Source organism: Lynx canadensis, chromosome A3, assembly GCF_007474595.2.
Source record: "Lynx canadensis isolate LIC74 chromosome A3, mLynCan4.pri.v2, whole genome shotgun sequence".
In the NCBI taxonomy this organism is placed as follows: Eukaryota; Metazoa; Chordata; class Mammalia; order Carnivora; family Felidae; genus Lynx; species Lynx canadensis.
In genome coordinates this window covers 105,508,275-105,527,620 of record NC_044305.1, presented here as the reverse complement: position 1 = coordinate 105,527,620, position 19,346 = coordinate 105,508,275, and positions in this window count along the sequence as shown.

The following is a 19,346-nucleotide window of genomic DNA, read 5'->3' as shown; positions in this document are numbered from 1 at the left end:
TTTTATGCTCCATTATATCTGAACATCCTTCTATCACGGCACCTAAGATACAGCACTGCCTTTGCTGGTTTACATGCTTGTCTCCCCCATCTCCACGACCAGACTTCAGGCTGTGGAGCTTTTTCTGTGACGGTATCTTCAATGTCTCGCAAAGAATCGGGCCAGAGTAGGTTCTTGACAAGTGTCAAGTGCAGAAAACAAAGAGGGAGGGGAGGAGGGAGGTGGAAGGAAGCAAGACCTAACTTCAGGTTAAACGCCAGGATGGGTATTACGCAGCGGGAGACGGACAGACCAGGATTTCTGCCAACCAGTCCTGTGGGGAGTAATGCCCTCATTCTCCTACCATCCCTCAGTAGCCTCTCTGGGATATTCCTTCAGGTGCAGATGAGTGATCGTAAGATGTGGTAATCATATTAATAGCTGTCACCTGTCAGATGTGTGCTCTGCACCAGGCACGACACTAAGTCCTTTACATGCATCACCGCATTACGTTGCTTAATCCTCATAACAGTCCTGTGCATTAGATACAGTTGTTATCTCTACTTCACACGTAAGGCGTCCAGTGTCTTGCCCAAGGTTGCCCAGCTGGAATGAGTATTCAAACCCAGGGAGCGAGACACCAGAGCCCATATGCTTAACTTTTGTCCGAGTCAACTGAGCAGTAATTTGAAGGGAACCCAAGTTCCGGGCTGGGAAGCTGGGGAGAGCAAGTGGAAAAGAAGGGGGGAAGGACAGTTTGGGCCAGAAGAGAGGCCTGCGGTTGGAGAGAGAGGGTGGGTCTGCAGAGTAGACAGAGGTCCGGGGCTTCAGAACCCCCAGAGTCCCCTCAGAAGCTGAGGGGCTCTTTGGCAAAGCTCTATCCAGAGCAGAGGAAAGGAGGCTGAGAACCCTGGAGGGAATTTGGGGGGAGGGTGGCTAGACTTGAAACTGGATTGAATGGGGATCTGGAAATCAGGAAGTTCTGAGGGGGGATACGTCTCTTGAGCTGGCCACAAATGAGCCTGCGGTTGTTCAGCCCGCTGAAGCCTGCCCTGGGGAAGGTTATCAAGGCTGCCCAGCGGCCGGGGCCATGTTGGTGCACAGTTCCAGGGACATCATTCATACTAGGCTGTAAGAGGAGCGTTTTCCACTGGGTCAGCAGGCCTGAAGGGAAGTGTGTTCAGACCCTCTGTCCACACGGCTCCCTCACCCATCCCACAGAGTTCCATTCTGCACAGCAGCTATCTGTCCCCCTCCATCCCACCCTCATCCTACATGCCCCCTACTCCCAAGAAAACCTTCCTTCCACTGGTTTCTTACGCCACCTGAAAAACAAAATTTCACTACCGGGAGATTGGGGCACAGAGCCCTGGCTGGGTCCAGGGAGAAAAGACGCCCAAGAGGTGACATGGAGAGAGGTGAGGGGTCCAGCTGGAGCCCAGGCAGGGCCTCCGATTCTGGAAGCTCTGTGGAAACTTGACACCAAGGCCAGGTCCCGAGCCAGGGCGGGGGAGGGAGTAAACCATCTTCCCGGAGCAGGAAGTGAGGGAGAGAGTGAGCCGTGAGCTGGGGCAGCGCTCTGTTTTCTTTGGCCTCTGCCAGCCCCGGGAGGGAGAAAGGCAAGGGAGGAGGATGGGGCTGGTGGAAAGATCCAGCCTTTGTGTCCTACCTCCCCCAAGAGGTGGAGGCTGGAGGAAGGTGGGGGTTGGGGTGGGAGATATGCAAGATTGCTGGGGCCAGAGAACCCTGGAATCAGGTGAAAATGTGGGGAGTGGTAAGGGGTGGGAGGGCCCATGAGCTGGGAGCACTGAGCTTACTGTGTTGGAGGGCTGGAACTAAGCAAGGAAGGTACAGTGAGTTCCCTACATTCTCTCCAGCCTTGACCCCCCTAGGGCTCCCCAAAGGGCCCTGACCTTGTGCACCCCACAGAGCCTTGAGGGGGAAGATGTCATCTTAAGAAAAGTTCTGGGCTTGTGCAGGCCAGGGCAGCCCCCCACCCCCCCACCAGGAAGCCGGACTTGCAAAGCCCCTGTGTGTCTCCTGCGTCTATGCTGGGATGTAGTCATTCTATTCTTGATAAAAAGTCTTCCCTTAAGGGCAACTCTGTCCCTAACCCAAATTTTCCTGGGACCTCCATCCCAAATATTGTCCTAATCCCAAACTTAATCCTAACACCCATCCCTAACAGGGACCCCAAACCTCAACCCAAACACTGTCCAAAAATCACTAAATTCAATCCCATACCTGCATCCAAAACCTTACTGTAGCCCCAACTCCACACTCTCACCCTGATCTATGGAAATCAAATGCCTGACTCACACAGAGGTGTCTGTGGTGGGGTGGGAATTAACAAACAGCAAGAGTTAGCATGCATTAAGCATTTATGAGGTGTTAGGCACTGTAATAGGCTCTTTCTCCGTATCGCTGTATTTAATTAATACCAACCCTATGAGTTAGGTATTACTATTACTACCATTTTACAGATAAGAACATTGAGGCTCAGAAAGATCAGGCTAGTTACCTAGTAAAGTGCCACCGGTCACATTTGGGACTGGTGGAATCACTGCTCCCATCAGGAACATTTCACAGGGTGACTTTGGAGCCTTAACAGGATGTCCTCTGTCTGCACGGGGAACACTTTGGCTGCTCTAGAATCCAAACCAGATAAGATCCAAACCAGATCTGCTCTACCAGATAAGATTCAAATGAGGGTCTCTGCTCAGATATTGAGTGAGTTGGCTCTGAAGTCACAGAGCCTAGAAACCCATTGCAGAGTGACAGAAGAATCATAGCAGGGCTGGGAAGTGTCTGAACCAGGAGAACAACCCCACACCTGGTTAACTCCCGGCAAAATCACTGAGGATTCCATCACCACGGCCCCCACCCCACCACTTTGGGGGTGCACTTCCTGATCAGTCAAATCTTAACTTGGGCTCAACTGATACTCTGATACATCCTGGGGAATGTGCCAGGCAAAATGCCATTCTAAGTCACAAGGTCCCAGAGCCTTCTAGAACACAGTGAGGGGAACCCTCAATCAGGACAGGGATGACAACCTTCTAAATGGAAGTGGTTTGTCGAACACACACACACACACACACACACACACACACTCATAGATGGGCTTGTTCATACACTGATATACAGTCCCATTCAAGACCTCTCCAGTTCCTTTTCTCTGCATCAAATCCTACATCTTCTCTAGGCCAGTGAGGGAGACCAGAGGGGGCCCACCTCCCTCATCCTAGAGGACCTCACTCAGAGGACACTGACCTGCAAAGTTCCCAGGCCAGCAGGTCTGGGCCAGTCCAGAGGAAAGGTATCAGCTCTCTGGAGTCCTCTATCCCTTCCTGAGTCAGGATTTGTGTCGGAGTTCTTATGAGCAGAGTGTCTGTCCAACCATGAAGGACTACATCAAGAAATGCTCAGTATGCCATACACCCCACCCCCACCACTCTCCAACAGTCTTGAAAAGGTGACCCAACCAAGGAACTCTGGACACAAAGAAGCCTGATCGGAGGCCAGCTGGGATGCCCAGCCTATATATTGTCCAAGGTGCTCTGGCTTAAAAGCCAGAAGCCCTCTCATGGATCCTCCTGGCCTATAAACACAGAACGTGCTGGCTACAAGAGCCTTGCCCCTAGTGTTCCATGTTGACATTACCTGGAGCCTTTCCAAACCAGTCCCGGGACCCCTGAGATGGCTCAAAGCCACCAAACCCAGTTCCATCTTGGTCTCCCTCCTTCCACACCCCACATTTAGCTCCCTCTCATGTGCAACATGAGTGTTCTTTCTCTTCTGCCACCATCTCATCTGTCATTTGGGAGCCAGAGCCTGGAACCAGTAGCAACAGTAAGTATATTAGCTGGGGGAGGAGAAGGGGCAAAAGGCATAGATAGAGTAGAACAAGGGAAGGGAGAGGGCTTGGGGAGTGAGGTGTGAGGCTCTGGCGGGATCACTCCCAACTTTCTCTGCCTGGAACCCAAGAGCCAGGAATCCATGACTTCAGAGAGGTGGGAGCCAACGCCTCCCACTGAAGCCCATCAGAGCACCTCCCCTGGGCCTGGTGACATGGGGTCCCTCCCCAGCCCTCCCCTAGAAACTGACAGCATCTGGGGCTAGGAACCCACCATCCACAGATCCCCTCCAGATTCCACAGATGCAGATAAAAGTCAGAATAGAAATAACCAGCTCTGAGAGGGGCGGATGCAGATGTGGCCATCAGAGCCCCAGATGTGGCTCAGCCATGGCTGCTGCCAGGGCTGCTGTGGCTGTGAATAGGAATGTAGACCCAGATGGGGATGGGGATGGGGGCAGGGGTGGGAGGAGGGGACAGTGCACAATTCTGTGCATTCTAGGCTCCAGGAGCGGTGCAGCTCTGAGCAGGAGAGAGGTCTAGCGTCTGACTTGGTGAAAAGGCTCAGCCTGGTCCCGGGGAAACTAGATTCCTACAAAGGAATACTCCACCTTCGTCCACCCAAGACTCGTTACACTCTCTGCCAACCCCTGCTGCCTCTCTTCCCTGGGGCCTCCAGCCACAGAATCAGCTTCATCATTGGGACCCTTCTCCGCTGGTGGCCCTACGGTTCTCCTTGGGCATCTCCTGCCATAGAAGGGAGGGCAGCAACGTGTCTCTGGCTCCGGGAAACAGAGGGAAATGTCAGTGTCAGCCCCGCAGGTCAGCCTCTGTCCTAAAGCCCCGCTAATACCCAGCATTCCGGGCTCCATAAAGATGAAGGGGCCCATGGCCCTGCTCAGGGGCCTCTGCACATAAACACCCCCAATGACAAAGCTTCCTACACCATCACTCATGAGGCCCATTTACTTCCCACTTTGTTCTGAATTTTCATCTCGGGAGGTTTGCAGATCGCTAACAGCAGGAACTTTCCAGAAGTTGCAGAATATAATCGGTGCATTCTCAGCCTTGCCGCTCTCAGAGCACCCCAGGCAGCGGCCTGCCAGTGAGCAGAGGGGGTGGGAGGCTGAAGGCGGCCAGCAGAGTCTAGGTGAGAACAGGCCATGGAGGACCACCTTGCCCAGCCTCTACCTCTGCGTGAGTTTAACCTGCATCCCAGCCAGCCCCAACCCCGGTCCTATTTGTGAAAATAAGGAGATCAGCCCACACTCAACTACTCTGGGAAGATTAGCTATCACAACACAGAACTTCTCTCCTGGGCAGGAAGTTTGTCTTTAAATATACCCTGAACCCCACCCACTGCAGAATCAACATCGCCTCTGCTCCGGCCTCCTGGGGAGGGGAGGTGGAGGAAGACAGCCTGAGCCACAGAGTCAGGATTGCCAAGTCCCCTGACCATGGCACTTTTCTGGGTGGAAGTCCTAGGACCAGGTTTCCCAGGGTCACTCTGTCCCTTTGATGATCTCTAGGGATGGCCTGCTGCATTCACCACAGGAAACTACGTCTCTTTTAGAAAAAAGACTTCTTCCAGTTTCCTCCCAAGAGCCAAACTAATACCTCCTGAGCGCCTACTATGTGCTTCACATGCTCCAGCACGTCTCATTTCATCTTTACAACGCTGCGAGTGTGGAAATACCACCATCCTTTTAAAACAGAAGGCAACAGCCTCAGAGAGGATAACGTCAGAACTTCACCTGAGGTCACACGGCCAACAGACCCCAGGACGAGACCAGAACACAACCCAGGCGGAGTCTTCAACCTGTGCTTTCTCCTCCATGTCACACTCCGCCAGGGAAGACAGGAAGCCAGACTGAATGGGCAGGGAAAAGTGGCAGAGGAAATGCTCCAGCTGTCACTCACCTGGCTGCCTTCCTGGCAGGTTAAGCGGCAGGACATCACACATCGACTCAGATCTTCCCACAGCCTGGACACAGCGTTCCCAGCAGCCAAGCAAGGCCAACAAGGGGCCAGAACCATTGCCCCTCCCTCTTCCATCGGAGGAGAGTGAACAGCTTCCCGAGTTCTACCCGGAATTACAGATGGATAAGGATTGCCAACGTCGCATGGGTTTAAGTCAAGGCGGACTCCTGGGAAGAGAGGCGATCGTAGCCGGTTTTATAAAGAAATGAAATTCTTTGTGCAGCGAGAAGGAAGAAGAAAACCCCAGAGCAGAGAGGAAACCGATCAGAGGTTGGAGAAGTGGACTGGCCACCGTGGGGAAGGGTGGGGGCCCCAGGAACGACACACTTTGTGGGGTTCAGCAGCCCTCTGTAGTTCTCCCATCCAGAGCTCAGAATCCCAGATCCCCAAGGGGGCTGCAGCAGCCCTCCTCATGCGGTCTACTCCACATTCCTCACATTCTTTACGCTCAATTAAGGAGAAATAATCAGGGAAGCAAGCAAGGCCGCAGCCGGGCAGTCATGCCCCACGCTGGCGGAATCACGGCATCATGTGTGCGGAAACAGCCCCCCTCGGCCCAGCCAGACCGGACCTCAGACGAAGTGGCTTTGGGGGGGATGAAGGAGGCCAGCAGGCAGGACAAGGGTGTCTGTCTCTCTGTGCTCCACAGAGACAAAAGAGTGTGGGGGAAGTGGGTGGGGGATGGGGAGTGGGATCAGGAAAGAAAAGAAGATGAGAAGACCAGGTCAGAAGAGAAGGACGGTGGGCAACCAGAAGGCCTCAGCCATCCATTTCTAAATCACGTCATTGCTCTACTGAAATCACAGCACTGTGTTGCCATTACCATCCGCCATCGTCATCAAATGCCCTTTGAGACCCTCCCAGATGCTTCAAGTGTTCTCCTTCATCAGTTTACTGGCAGGTGTTGATTAAGGGTGTCATGGGACTAGTACCTCTCTGTGGTGGCCAAAATATACCAGCATAGTCTGCACGGGGATGCCATTCTTCACCCCCGTGGAACGTGCATGTTATTTCCTCCTCGTGGACCCACCAGGCCCAGTCAGCCAAGCAAGCTCCTACTCCCTCTAGCCTCTATCCAAGGGCTGCCTCCATCCCTAGCCCCAAATTCCACCCCACAAAAGCATTCCCTGACATCCCCCAAGAGACTCAGGGTTTCCTCTGGGCTCCCCCTTCACCTGGTACATGTAACCAGGACAGATCTTACGCTGTTTTGTAATTTTAGGTATATACGTCTGTATCCCCACCCGAACGAGTAACAAGCAAACGAGTGATCATTATTTATTGAGCATATTCTATGTGCCAGGCACTGTGTTAGCACTTGGTACATGACCTCCTTTAATCCTTTTAACGTTCCCTAGAGGTCATTATTATTATTATCTCCAATTTACCTATAAGCAAATTGAGATTTAGAAAGGTTAAGTAACTTGCCCAAAGTGACCCAGCTAGTAAATCAAGGAAGGGGAACTTGAACACAGGATCATGAAATGCAAAAACCCATGCTATTAATCTAACATAGAGATGTTCGAGGACAGGACCCATATATAGACTTGCTTACCACTCTACTGCAAAGAATAGATGATCAATACACGATGAATGGATGGGTGATGTGGGCTTTGCAGAGTGGAAAACAGTGGAACTGGGCCACAAGCTCTCTCTTCTCACCTCCCTCATCAATGGATCAAATCTGTGAGACTATTTGTTAGACCAAAGACTCAATCATGCTTTTTGTTGGGTCTACTGTTAGGCCAAACACCCAAACAGTGGCCACTTTGGGGTCTCAGTCCGTGGTCTGAGGCACGGGCCACTTTATTATCAGTGCAGGACTCAGTCTGGGCCTAGTGTAGAGAATCAGTCTGTGACCCGTGTATGTTGGAAGGAGGTGTGCTTCAGGGGAGAATACCTCTCTGCCTAGCTGACTTGCAGCTAAATAGATACGGATGGTTCTCTAGCCAGAGCGCCTTGTGGCCCAGCATTTAGAGGTGGAGACATAATACATTCGACAGGATAGCACAGGCTGAAATGCCCCGGGAACGGGGGTGAGGAGATGTACCCACTAGGCAAGCTCCATGTATGCTTTGTGAGTCCCACATATGTGTGAGTGTGTGGGGTGGCACATGTGTGTGCTGTGTGTGGCGGGGCGACAGGGGCCGGGTAGGGTGTGGGAGAGACAAGCACACACACCTGTAATAACATTGGCTTCAGACGCTAGGAGAGAAGAAATTCCCCCAACTGTTTTATCAGAGCCGAAGTTACTAAATTACGTTGTTGTTTTAAATTTGAGCTTCTCTGCCTGCAAACGGGGGGATCTCAGGTTCACGAGCTTAATGCTTGGCTGGGCCTGGAGCTCCACTTCCCCACCCAACCCGGGCTCCCAGAGCTCCCAGGCCTGAGGAACAAAAGTCTTCTCTCCCAGAGCTTTGAAGTGGAAACACTAACTGCTCCCTTTAATTAGAAAGAAACCCCCTATTGTTCCTGCTTTATTACTGATGGATGAAGACGTTGGAGGGGGAGCTCTGAAGAGCAGGGGGGGTAGCAGAGGGGACAGAAAATCTCTATTTAGAATAGAGAATCTCCACGCTCAGCCCCCATGCACTGAAGCAGACCTCTTTGTCCACACAATCAACCAAGATTTCATAGGGCCTCCAGCCTTTGATTAGATGTTATGGGAAACATACAAGACAGGGTCCCAGCCCTCAAAGAGTTTAAAATCTAGGTAGGGGAGGCAGGGCAGGGGGACAAGAAATAAAAGATAATTGGTACTAAATCAGTACTGCCAAGTATATGCAAAAAGAATTCAGGATACATGGAACGGAGAGATAGTCCCATGAGACACCCTCCTAAGAAACGTCTGGCGGGGGTTGAGTGGGGGGCACCTGGGTGGCTCAGTTGGTTAAGCGTCTGACTCCTGGTTTCGGCTCAGGTCCTGATCCCACGGTTTGTGGAATCGAGCCCGGCATTGGGCTCTGTGTTGACAATGCAGAGCCTGCTTAGAATTCTCTCTCTTTTCTCTCTCTCGCTCTGCCCCTCTCCTGACACTGTCTCTCTCAAATTAAAGAAACATTAAAATATTTTTTAAAAAAAGAAATGTCTGGGGGGGGTGGGGTGGCGGCTAGGGACTTGAGCTGGATGCTACAGAATGGAGAGAATTGACAGCGAGAAGGAGAGGGAGGCTACAGGAGAAGAGATTCCCACTCCAAGCAGGGTAAATGGACCCGTGCAGAGACATAGAAGCAGAAGCTGGGCTGGCTTCTTTGGAGGACAGGAAGGAATAAGTCTGGTTGTATAGGGGGGGCACGTGCAGGGGGCTGTGGGAAATCAGGTGCATAGAGCAGATGTAACAGAGGGGTGGAAGACATTCTCCACAGGGAGAATGGCCTTGATGAGATAATCAGGGAGCCATCGAGCTTCCTTGAGCAGGGGGGTGACCTGATACAAAGTGGCCCTTGGGAAGATTAATCTGGCAGCCCTGTGCAAGAAGGCATGAAGGGGAAGGACAGCAAAGGAGGGAAACGAGTTGGGGAGCTCCCGAGGAAACCCAGGTAATGATGGCTTAGACTAAGGTGATGGCAGTGGGATCAGGAAAGAAAAGGTGAGTCTGGGATAGATTTCAAAGGAAGAAAAGGATGTGTTGACAGAATAGATGTAAGAGGATAAAGGAGTGGGATGAGTCAAAGACACCTCTAAGATCTCCAGTCTGGGAGACTAGGAGGGTGGTGAAGGGGTAAGAGGACAGAAGCCCTCTAGGGGAAGTGTGGGGCCAGAGGAGTTAATAAACAAAACCCCCCAAAGCTTTATGCTCCCTTCCAGAGCTCAGAGATGTCCTGAACCTGGTAGCAGCTCCAGGGCAAGAGAGCCCTGTCCCCTGACAATGGGGACACCATTAATGAAATAACAACTTTTGTACAGTCTTTTCTCAGTGCACTTCAAAGTGATTCACATTTGCACCTCATTTCATCCTCAAAACAACCACCGCAGGTATCATTATCCCCATTTTGCAGATGAAAAAAAACTGAGGTACGGAAAGACTAAACAACTTGCTCTAAGTCACGTAACTAGTTAAGGGCAGGGCTAGATGCAGAAGCCTTCTGACTTTCAGCTCAGGACCCCTCCCGGTGCCTGCTGGCAGTCCAGGAGAGGGGTGGGGCCTCGAGCTGCAGGTGCCCCGAGTCACTGGGGGCAAAGAGTCTGGGGCTCAGAGACAGGGTCCACCCCGGACTTCAACAGCACCTCCAGCCTGCTCTTCACACTCACATAGGGCGTAAGTCGGGAGCCCAGGGTTGGAAACGCCAAGTCTAATCAGACCTCACAAGCCCACAGATGGTTTGAATCAATGTGCTACCTTGATAGGAATAATGAGGAGTCCTGAAGACAGTCTTATGCCAGCTCTATCCGCCTGGACAGAGAACCGTATCTTTCACAAGAATTTCCCCATCCAGGGTCCCGTGACCCTCCAAGCCGGGCAATCCTTCATGAGGAAGTCCCCTGGTCCCACGTCACACCCGCTCCCCGGCCCCCGCCCCCCAGCAGAACCACCCACAGATTTTCCGAAAACTTCGGCCTCAGGTTCTGATCTGACAAACTCTGACTTCTTAGGCTTTTCTCGAGGCTGAAAATGGTTCCTAGGGAGAAATACGTGATCACAGGTTACAAGGCCAGCCAGGGGTTGTGGGGCAATATGGTAGGGTGGGCAGGCCTGGATGCAGAGAAATGCAGGAACAGACACATGTCCCACACACTTCGTGTCAGAGTGAGTGTCCCCAGTGTGCATTGTTTCATTCGTTCAACATGACAAATGTCATCATGACGTTTCCTTTGCTGGGATACCTGAACTAGGGCACCCAAATCTCATGGAATTAATCAATCTGTAAGGTCGCAGACTCCCAGCAGCAGAACCAGACCTACGATTTAGAAAAACCTCTTACTGTGGGAGCCCATTGAAGACAGCACCCCAGAATGGCAGCAACGGCCCTTCCCCCGGGAAAGCTCAGACCTGGGACCTCAATCCCGCAAGGGTGGTCCTGTGGGCAGGGACCTGCTTTAATGTAATTTGGTCCTGCCCCACCCCTTGCCTAGCAAAGCTTAATTTGAAGCTTAAAAAACAATGAAGTTAATTTTTAAAAACCTTTCATTGAGTTCCATGAGACCCCTATTAATTTTATTGTTTCAATAAAGCATTTATTTAATTGTCTCCAGAAGGGCCCTGTTAAATGTACAGATGTTACCTGAGTCAGAAGGGAGGGAGCTGGGAGCCTTTTTTTCACCCTCTCCCGTTAGCACATTAGCAGGATTCTATTATTGGATTAACTGATTGTCACCTTAAAAGTCACAAAGTAGAGCCCTGAGGGAAAGAGACATGAGGCAGGTAAATTCTGGGGAGTAGTTGTGGTCACAGTTGCACAAAGCAGAAAGCCAGGCGTATGATAAAGAGGTTGGGTTTGGTTAAAACAAAAGGAGAGCTTGGGGCGCCTGGGTGGCTCAGTCGGTTAAGTGTCCGACTTCGGCTCAGGTCATGATCTCGCGGTTCATGAGTTCAAGCCCTACGTCGGGCTCTGTGCTGATAGCTCAGATCCTGGAGCCTGTTTCGGATTCTGTGTCTCCCTCTCTCTCTGACCCTCCCCTGTTCATGCTCTGTCTCTCTCTGTCTCAAAAAGAAATAAAGGTTAAAAAAAAAATTTAAAAACAAAAGGAGAGCATTTTTTTCTTCTGTCAATGAGGAGATATTTGTTATTTAGTCTCTGGCACAAGGCTGATAACCCTGGAAAAAAAAAAAATCAGAACAAGCACATTACTAGATGTATGTTGTCCAAACCATAGGAGGGGAGGAGCTTGGCTTGAGTTGACAGAAGATCTGAGGAACAACATGTTCAGTCCTTCCACAATTATTTACTGAGTACCTACTATATGTTGCCACTACTTGGAACTCTGAGTGCGTAGCAGTGAACAAAACGAAGCCCCTGCTCTCATGGTGCTTACATTCTAATGAGGGGAGACTGACAACAAAAAAATATACCGGACATATCGAGATAATTTCAGACAAGAAGGGCTCTGAGGACAAAACAGGGTGATTTGCTAGACAGTGGTCAGAGGAGGCCTGTGATATGACATCTGAGCCAAGACTTGAATATATGGAGAAGGAGCCAACCCACAGAAAGGTCTGAGAGATAGAGCTTTCCGGGCAGCGGGAACAGCAAGTGCAAAGATCCTGGGGCCCTAGTGTGAGAGGAGCATTATCAACCAAGTAATTAAAGGAGCGTGCTCTGGGGAGAGAATCAGGAGACCCTCTAACGTAAGAATATGTCAGAACAGAGTCCATCATTCATCTTTGTGTCCCTGGTTATTTGTTTGGCGTGAAGCACAGAATAGGTGATCAATAAATGGATGACGGAAGGGGAGAAAGGAATGAGAGGAAGGACACGACTGAACATTTAGAGGGAACTGCATTTAGTCAGATTATTTGCAATTAAAACAGAAAGGGGGGGAACAGCTGAGTCTGTACAGTAGGTCATTTGTTACCAAGCCAGGAGGTGCCCAGGGGAAGGAAGGTATGGAAGGGGGGTATATATCTGCTCCCATCTAGGAGATCAAAATGTAACTGAGGAAACAGTAATAGTCATCACTCCTAAAATTATTATAGGCCCTGATTTATAGCTTACATGGTGCTTTTGCACACATTTTGTTTCTTTTTTTTTAATATTTATTTACTTTTGAGGGGGGGGAGGGGCAGAGAGAGCGAAAGAGAGGGAGACACAGAATCCGAAACAGGCTCCAGGCTCTGAGCTGTCAGCACAGAGCTGGACACAGGGCTCGAACTTGGGAACGGCAAGATCATGACCTAGGCCAAAGTCAGACACTTAACCAACTGAGCCACCCAAGCACCCCACACATTTCCTGTTTGTAACAGACTCATGAAATAGAAACTAACACTATTAGTCAATATTTAATGAATTGCCTGTAGGCCTAGCATGGCACCATGCTAGGTGATGGGGATATACTGGGAGCAGAAATCAAACAAGGCCCTGCTTTCATGGACTATATAGTCCAGAATAGACAGACTCATTTGTGTCATTGAGAGAAATTATGACCACAGTGAGTGTTTCAATGGATACGTACAAAGGGCTACAAGAACCCATACTGGGGGTGATCAGGAAAGGCTTCCTTGGGGAGGTTTCTTAGCTGAGCTCTAAGGATGAGTGGAGTCACTAGGTAAAGAGGGGAGACAAGAGTGTTCCAAACAGAGGAACAGTAAGTGAAAGGAGAAGCAAGGGAGGGTCAGCGGGTCCTGAGCAGAGTTCGAGAGACAGGGCACAGTTACGGCAGAAGTAGGAGTGGACAAGGCTCTAGGATGTGGGGCCTCAGAGAACACAGATGAAAGTCTGTCCTTGACCTACAGGGAACTGGAAGCCAACGGAGGTTTTAAGTTATATTTAAATACTTGAAAAGCTGTCCTGAGGAGGATGGTTTCAATCTACTACAATCAAATAATGTCTCGGCCCCCTGTAAGAAAGTGACCTTGTCCCTCACAAAAGTGGGGAGTGACTGGCTGTTCAAATGTCAGAGAGGAGTCGTCCTTTGGTCAGGAGACTGGGCAGCATGTACGACTTCAACTTTTTCACCATCAAGGATCCCTTTTATTCATCTTGCTGGCCCACAAACCCCAGATGTTTTAGAGACTACCTACCACGATACATTTACATAACACAATTTTCCTCCATTTTTACAATTTTTTGTTAAAGTTTATTCATTTACCTTAAGAGAGAGACAGAGAGTGAGTGCAAGCAGGTGGGGCAGAGGGAGAGAGAGAATCCCAAGCAGGCTTTGCACTGTCAGCGCAGAGCCTGACGCAGGGCTTGAACCCACCAGCCATGAGGTCATGACCTGACCCAATATCAAGAGTCAGATGCCTAACCAACTGAGGCACCCAGTCACCCTATTTTTTTTTTAATTTGTGTAATGTTTGTTTTTGAGAGAGAGACAGACATACAGACAGAGCACAAGCAGGGGAGGGCAGAGAGAGAGGGAGATACAGAATCTGAAGCAGGCTCCAGGCTCCAAGCTGTCAGGATAGAGCCCAATGCAGGGCTCGAACTCATGAACCATGGGATCATGACCTGAGCCAGAATCAGATGCCTAAATGACTGAGACACCCAGGTGTCCCTAAGCATTTTTCTTAATAAACATAGCCAATGTCATTCATCAGGACAAGAAGCCCAATGCATGATACAATTCTGGCCACAAGTGAAGAAATTCAATGTTTCCTTTGACAGGGTACATTTATCATGAAATATGTATAATTTCCTAGAGGCTTTCTGAAATACTCACAATAGCTCCCCATTCCCCAATATATTTATAGACTCTGGGAGATCTTTTGGCTCCAGGCTGGGAACTACTATTCTTTGGTGACACCCAAGGTCTCTTTCCAACCAGGGTATGCTAAACCACGAGCTATAGCTTCCTTGTGTTCAGGGATTTGGGGAAGGATCAGTAAATGTGAACTAAAACAATCAGGGAAGGCTTGCTGGAAAAAGAAAGCCTTGAGCTGGGCCTTGAAGGACGGGCAAGCTTCGGACAGGTGGGGACAGGGTGTTGTCAGGCGGGAGAAGCAGAGTGTTCCCTAAGATTGGCGAAGCAGCCAACCAGGCTGCAAATGGAGTCAGGAAGTATTTGCGGGTACAAGAATAGAAAAAGTCAGTTGCAACTGACTTTACATGCCAAGCTAAATTATCCTCCAAATGATGGGGAGTCATCAAAGATTTTAGAACAGGAAAATGATGTGTTGGAAACAGTGTTCTTGGCAGATGAATCTGGTGCCCATACATGCTTTGAGGTGGGAGGGGAACTTTGAGGGGACCCAATCAACAGACCAGATGTGAGAGGAAGAGCCTGGACTGGAGAGGAAGGCAGTGAGGAAAATAAAGGAGCAAATCCAAGAAACTTTTTTTTTTGTAAAGCACAGGACTTGAATTTGAGTTTAGAAGCATTGACAGACTGTGAGGTATCTTTGGAGCCTGGGGTACAGCAGTGAGTCACCAAGGGAAGCTCATGGGGGTGGGGGAGATGATGGGTGCATGGGGCATCTTGGGAAGTTTTTACTCACTACATCCTTCCTAGTGGTGACTAACCTCAGCAAGTGGGGTTGGAGGGGCAGCCAAGGTGCTTTCACATCTTATGATACATAATCTCCTTTAATGGAGGGATTTTGTATAATTTTTACTTCCTTCTTTTATGCTTTTTTTGGGATTTTTCAAATAATTATTTTAATTCCATACAGACTCCCAGAGTCTCGTTAACCCTTTGTGAAACATCACTCCTGATTTGTTCCCTCCCCCCTGCAGGGAAGGGGAAGGAGGGAAATGATTTACAGGGTCCTGTTGGGTCTCTGAAAAACACATCATGGGGGTTTAGTCTCTACTCCTGAGTCTGTGGGTTTCCCTATGGGGGAGCGGGGAGGTCTCTTCAGTGTACCTCTTTCTACATCTCCCTCCTTCTCTCCCCACTGTCCCCTGCCCCACAGGGCCTACCTCTGTCCTTTAAAGACTCAAATATCATCAGACAGCCATCTTTGACTTAAGATAGCAATGCCGGGCCGGGAAAGATGGACCTGGGGATTTTTACAGCTGAAATCAGCCCGGCCTGGCCCACCCCGTGAACTAAATTACAGGCAGCAGGAGAGAACCTGGAAGAGAACAAACTCTGCAGGCAAAGGCATCTGTGTCCAAATCCCAGCTCGGCCACTAGTCACCTAACCTCTCAGTATGTCAATCTTCTCATCTTGAAAATTGGAGATAATAACAGTATTTATTTCCTAGAGGTATTAAGTGGATCAAATCATGATGAAAGGCATTGAATAAGTGTGCTCTATCATTAGTATTAATAAGAACGACAAAATAATACAACTTTACCATCAAGCTCTGTTGCTTGGAGACAAAACACCTTAACTTAACGTACTTCCATCTTGGTTCCCACTGGTGGCATTTATTTGCCTCTCTCCATCTCCTTTTGGACTGGAATCTTCTTCTTTTCCCAAACCGACAAAGAGCTGAGAGAAAACCTAAATCAGGGCCTGAGTCGCTGCTTCCTCATCTCTTGGTGGTCTGCTCTGCCACAAGATTTGTGTGACGTTCGACAGACTCCTCAATCTCACGAGACTCATTTCCCTCATGTATAAAACAGGTGTAATAATACTGACCTCACAGTATGTGTCAAGAGGCTAGACCATTCTCCATCAGGGTTCCAGGTAGGGTCAGTTCTTTCCTGCCTGCCCACCCCAGACCCTCCGCGGTCTCCTTTGCGTTAGCTTCTGATGGTTTGGGGTGATCTTCCCAATTACACCATAAACTCCTTAGGGCACAAGTAGGGCCAAGATCTCCTTAACTTCAAGGAGCAGACTTCCTCCTGGGCCTCGGTCCAGGCCAGCCTTCTGGGGCAGCCGGGGAAGAGGCAGAGAATTTTCAGCCCTCTAGAGGTCCAGAACCAGATGCACAAACACAACGGCTCCTCTTTCTCCGCCTTTTCTCTCCACTTTCCAAACCACAACCCCAAGGTTGCTTGGGAAGAACTGGTTCTTTCTATTTGACAACAGCCTAGAAGGAAAGTTGCCCCATCGACTCAGGGTACATTTGGCCTGGTCAGAGAAGGTGTAACGTGTTAGATCCAATCACCCAGTCCCTATGTTCCATTCCGATCGCTCTCCCATGCAAAGGCCTCTGGACAAAGGCAAAGGTCTCCTTTTATCACCCCCTGCCACCAGAGTCTATCCATCACCCAGTGATCCAATGACCAACTCTCCATCCATCTACTGGCCTCTCTATCTGCTGCAGGAACAGGAGCCCTGGGGTTCAGCTCTCACAGTCTCAGTTCTTAGCTGGGTTGAACGAACACCAGCAGCCCCCTTATCCTACCCCCTAGTAATGGCTCTAAACAGGGACCTCTCGGCCTTCTCTGTCTTCCCCCCACCTCTACCCACCAGCAACTCCAATGAAAGGAAACAGTGTAGGACGACATACATCTCAGCCACCCAGGAAAGGGAGAGAGAGAGAAGCTGTCTTAGAACATCTCTCTGGGCTGGTGGGTGAGGCTGAGCAGGAGGGAGGAGGGAGAAAGAGAGAGCCTTGCCCAGGGAGGGAGACTGAGAGAGACACTCTGGACCACAGACCCAGACACACAGACACACAGAGAGACCAGCCCAGGCAGTGAGAGCTCTGCGAGCCTGTAAACCCTTTTGGTTGCGAGGGTCCTGGAGGGCCTCACCCTGTCACAGGGTCATGGAGACAAAATGGCTTACATTTGCATCTCGGGACCCACACAGAGGAACTAAGCTCTTTTCCAGAAACAAGTGGAACAATCTCTCCTGGGTCACAGCTTTCTCTTTGTCTGACTACTCTTCTCAGGATTCAGGGCTTTTGTCTCTGTCTCCCTGTCTCTGCATCTTTGTCTATCTTGTCTCTTCTTTCTTTCTCCCTCTGCCCCCATCTCTGTCTCAGATCACTTCTTGGGGACTCTGCCTTGGGGCTCCCGCTCTCCAGTGTGTAGGAAACCTGACCTTCATCATCTGTTTTTTATATTTTGGAAACGTCAGCTTCACTTCCTACCTGAGGGAAGTGGGGGTGGGAGAGCAGGCTGCCTGACTCCACCTCTTGCCCTCCCCCCTCCATCTGAATCCACCCCATCTGAAATCCCACAGCTTCTTGCCCCAGGGAGGATAGATCCGAGGCCCCTCCTGCTCTCAGTCACTTTGGCAATAGGAGTCAGGCCCTGATTCACAGTCTTCCCTCCACAGCTCACCGTGGGGTGCGGGAGGCAGTGAGGCCCCTTCGGATCAACCCACCAGTGGTTTGCTGATTTGGGAAAAAGAGAAAATGCCAGGCACAGTGAAAGCCCAAAAGGCGGAGAGATTTCACCAATGAAAACCAGGATGGCAGCAGTCATTTCTGTCTCCAGGCCGAGTTACAGCCAACCAAGCCATCCTACACATTGTCACAGATATTTGCTTGATACTACTATGAATTCTAGAAATAGATTACACATACTAAGGGCTTACCCTGTGCCGAGCCCTCTACTTGTCTTCGCATTACACCCACCCCCCCCAACTTCATGCGGTAGGTATTATTTTCTTCCACATTTGAATGGGAAAACTAAGTACACAGAGAGGTTAACCACCTTGCCCAAAGTAACTCAGCTAATCAGATGTGAACCCTGGTTTCTCTGACTCCAAGTCCCAAGCTCTACATCGAGGTTTCCGAGACCAGGGAAATGTATTGTGTACATTTCCTTTTGAAGGAAATACATCCGCAGTAATCTGAGAATTTACCTTCAAAATCCCAGGGACCCAGGGACCCCGGTTGGGAGAAGCGTTGTAACACACTACTTTCTGTGAGACCTAGAAGAACCAGCTAGAAGAGAGCATTTCAAGGAGGAGGAACTGGGAGGGCAAAAAATGATGGCTGCAAGTCAGGGCACAGTGCAGGCGCCAGGCAGGGGAAGTCTGGCTCCGTGCAGGGAAATGAAAAGGGGCAAACAGGACTAGGTGGAGGGCTGGGGCAGCTCAAGGAGGCCCGAAGGCCCAGTTCAGTTTATCCTCCAAGTTTTCGAACAGAAGAGTAATACTCCAAAAGACGTGTTTAAGGCCTGGGCTGGAGGAAAAAGGGAGTCAATAAAGAGCTGCTGAGGGGTTGCTATTACAGTCCTGGCAGCCTAGGACCACCAGACAAAACACGCAGAAAGGAGGTATCTATAAGACATTTCCAGGGGTGCCTGGGTGGCTCAGTCAGTTGAGCGTCTGACTTTGGCTCAGGTCATGATCTCATGGTTTGTGAGTTCGAGCCCCCCGTCGGGCTCTGTGCTGACAGCTCAGAGCCTGAAGCCTGCTTCAGATTCTGTGTCTCCTCCTCTCTCTGCCCCTCCCGTGCTCATGCTCTGTCTCTCTCTGTCTCTCAGTAATAAATAAACGTTAAGAAAAAAAAAATAAAAGACATTTCCAAAGAAATCTAGCATTTCGGAGTCTGAGCCATCTGCCTTCTTCCCAAGGATTGCTATCCAAGGAAGCCTCTGGGTTGGGTAGGGGTGTGGCAGGCAGAGGGAGGAGCAGGAAAAGGTGGTGTGTCTGCAGCACTGAGCCTTTACACTCGCAGACACTCTGGTCTGAGGGCTGCTGTGGCCGTGAGTGACAGCGAGAGGAAGGCTCTGTGAAGACGGTCGGTACTCAAGGCTCAGAGCTGGACACTGGCCTGAGGAGGAAACTGGTCCTGCCAGGTCTCTGGCACACTGTGGGTGGGCAGACTATAGATCCTGAGCTTGAAGGAGTATTTTGTGTCTTTTTCAGTTCTTTGAAAGGAGGACTCCTCTCCCTGGGTGGCAAAAAAAAAAAAAAAAAAAAAAGCAAACAAGCAAAATTTGGTTAAGAACTCAAGAACTGCCAATTCAGAAACTCTGATCTGTCCAAAAGTGCAGTCCCTTTTTTTCAGAGGCCAAAAACCTATTTGCATCAAAGACTGTATATGTCTGTGTGTCTGCGGGCCGGTGAGGGAGACAGAGT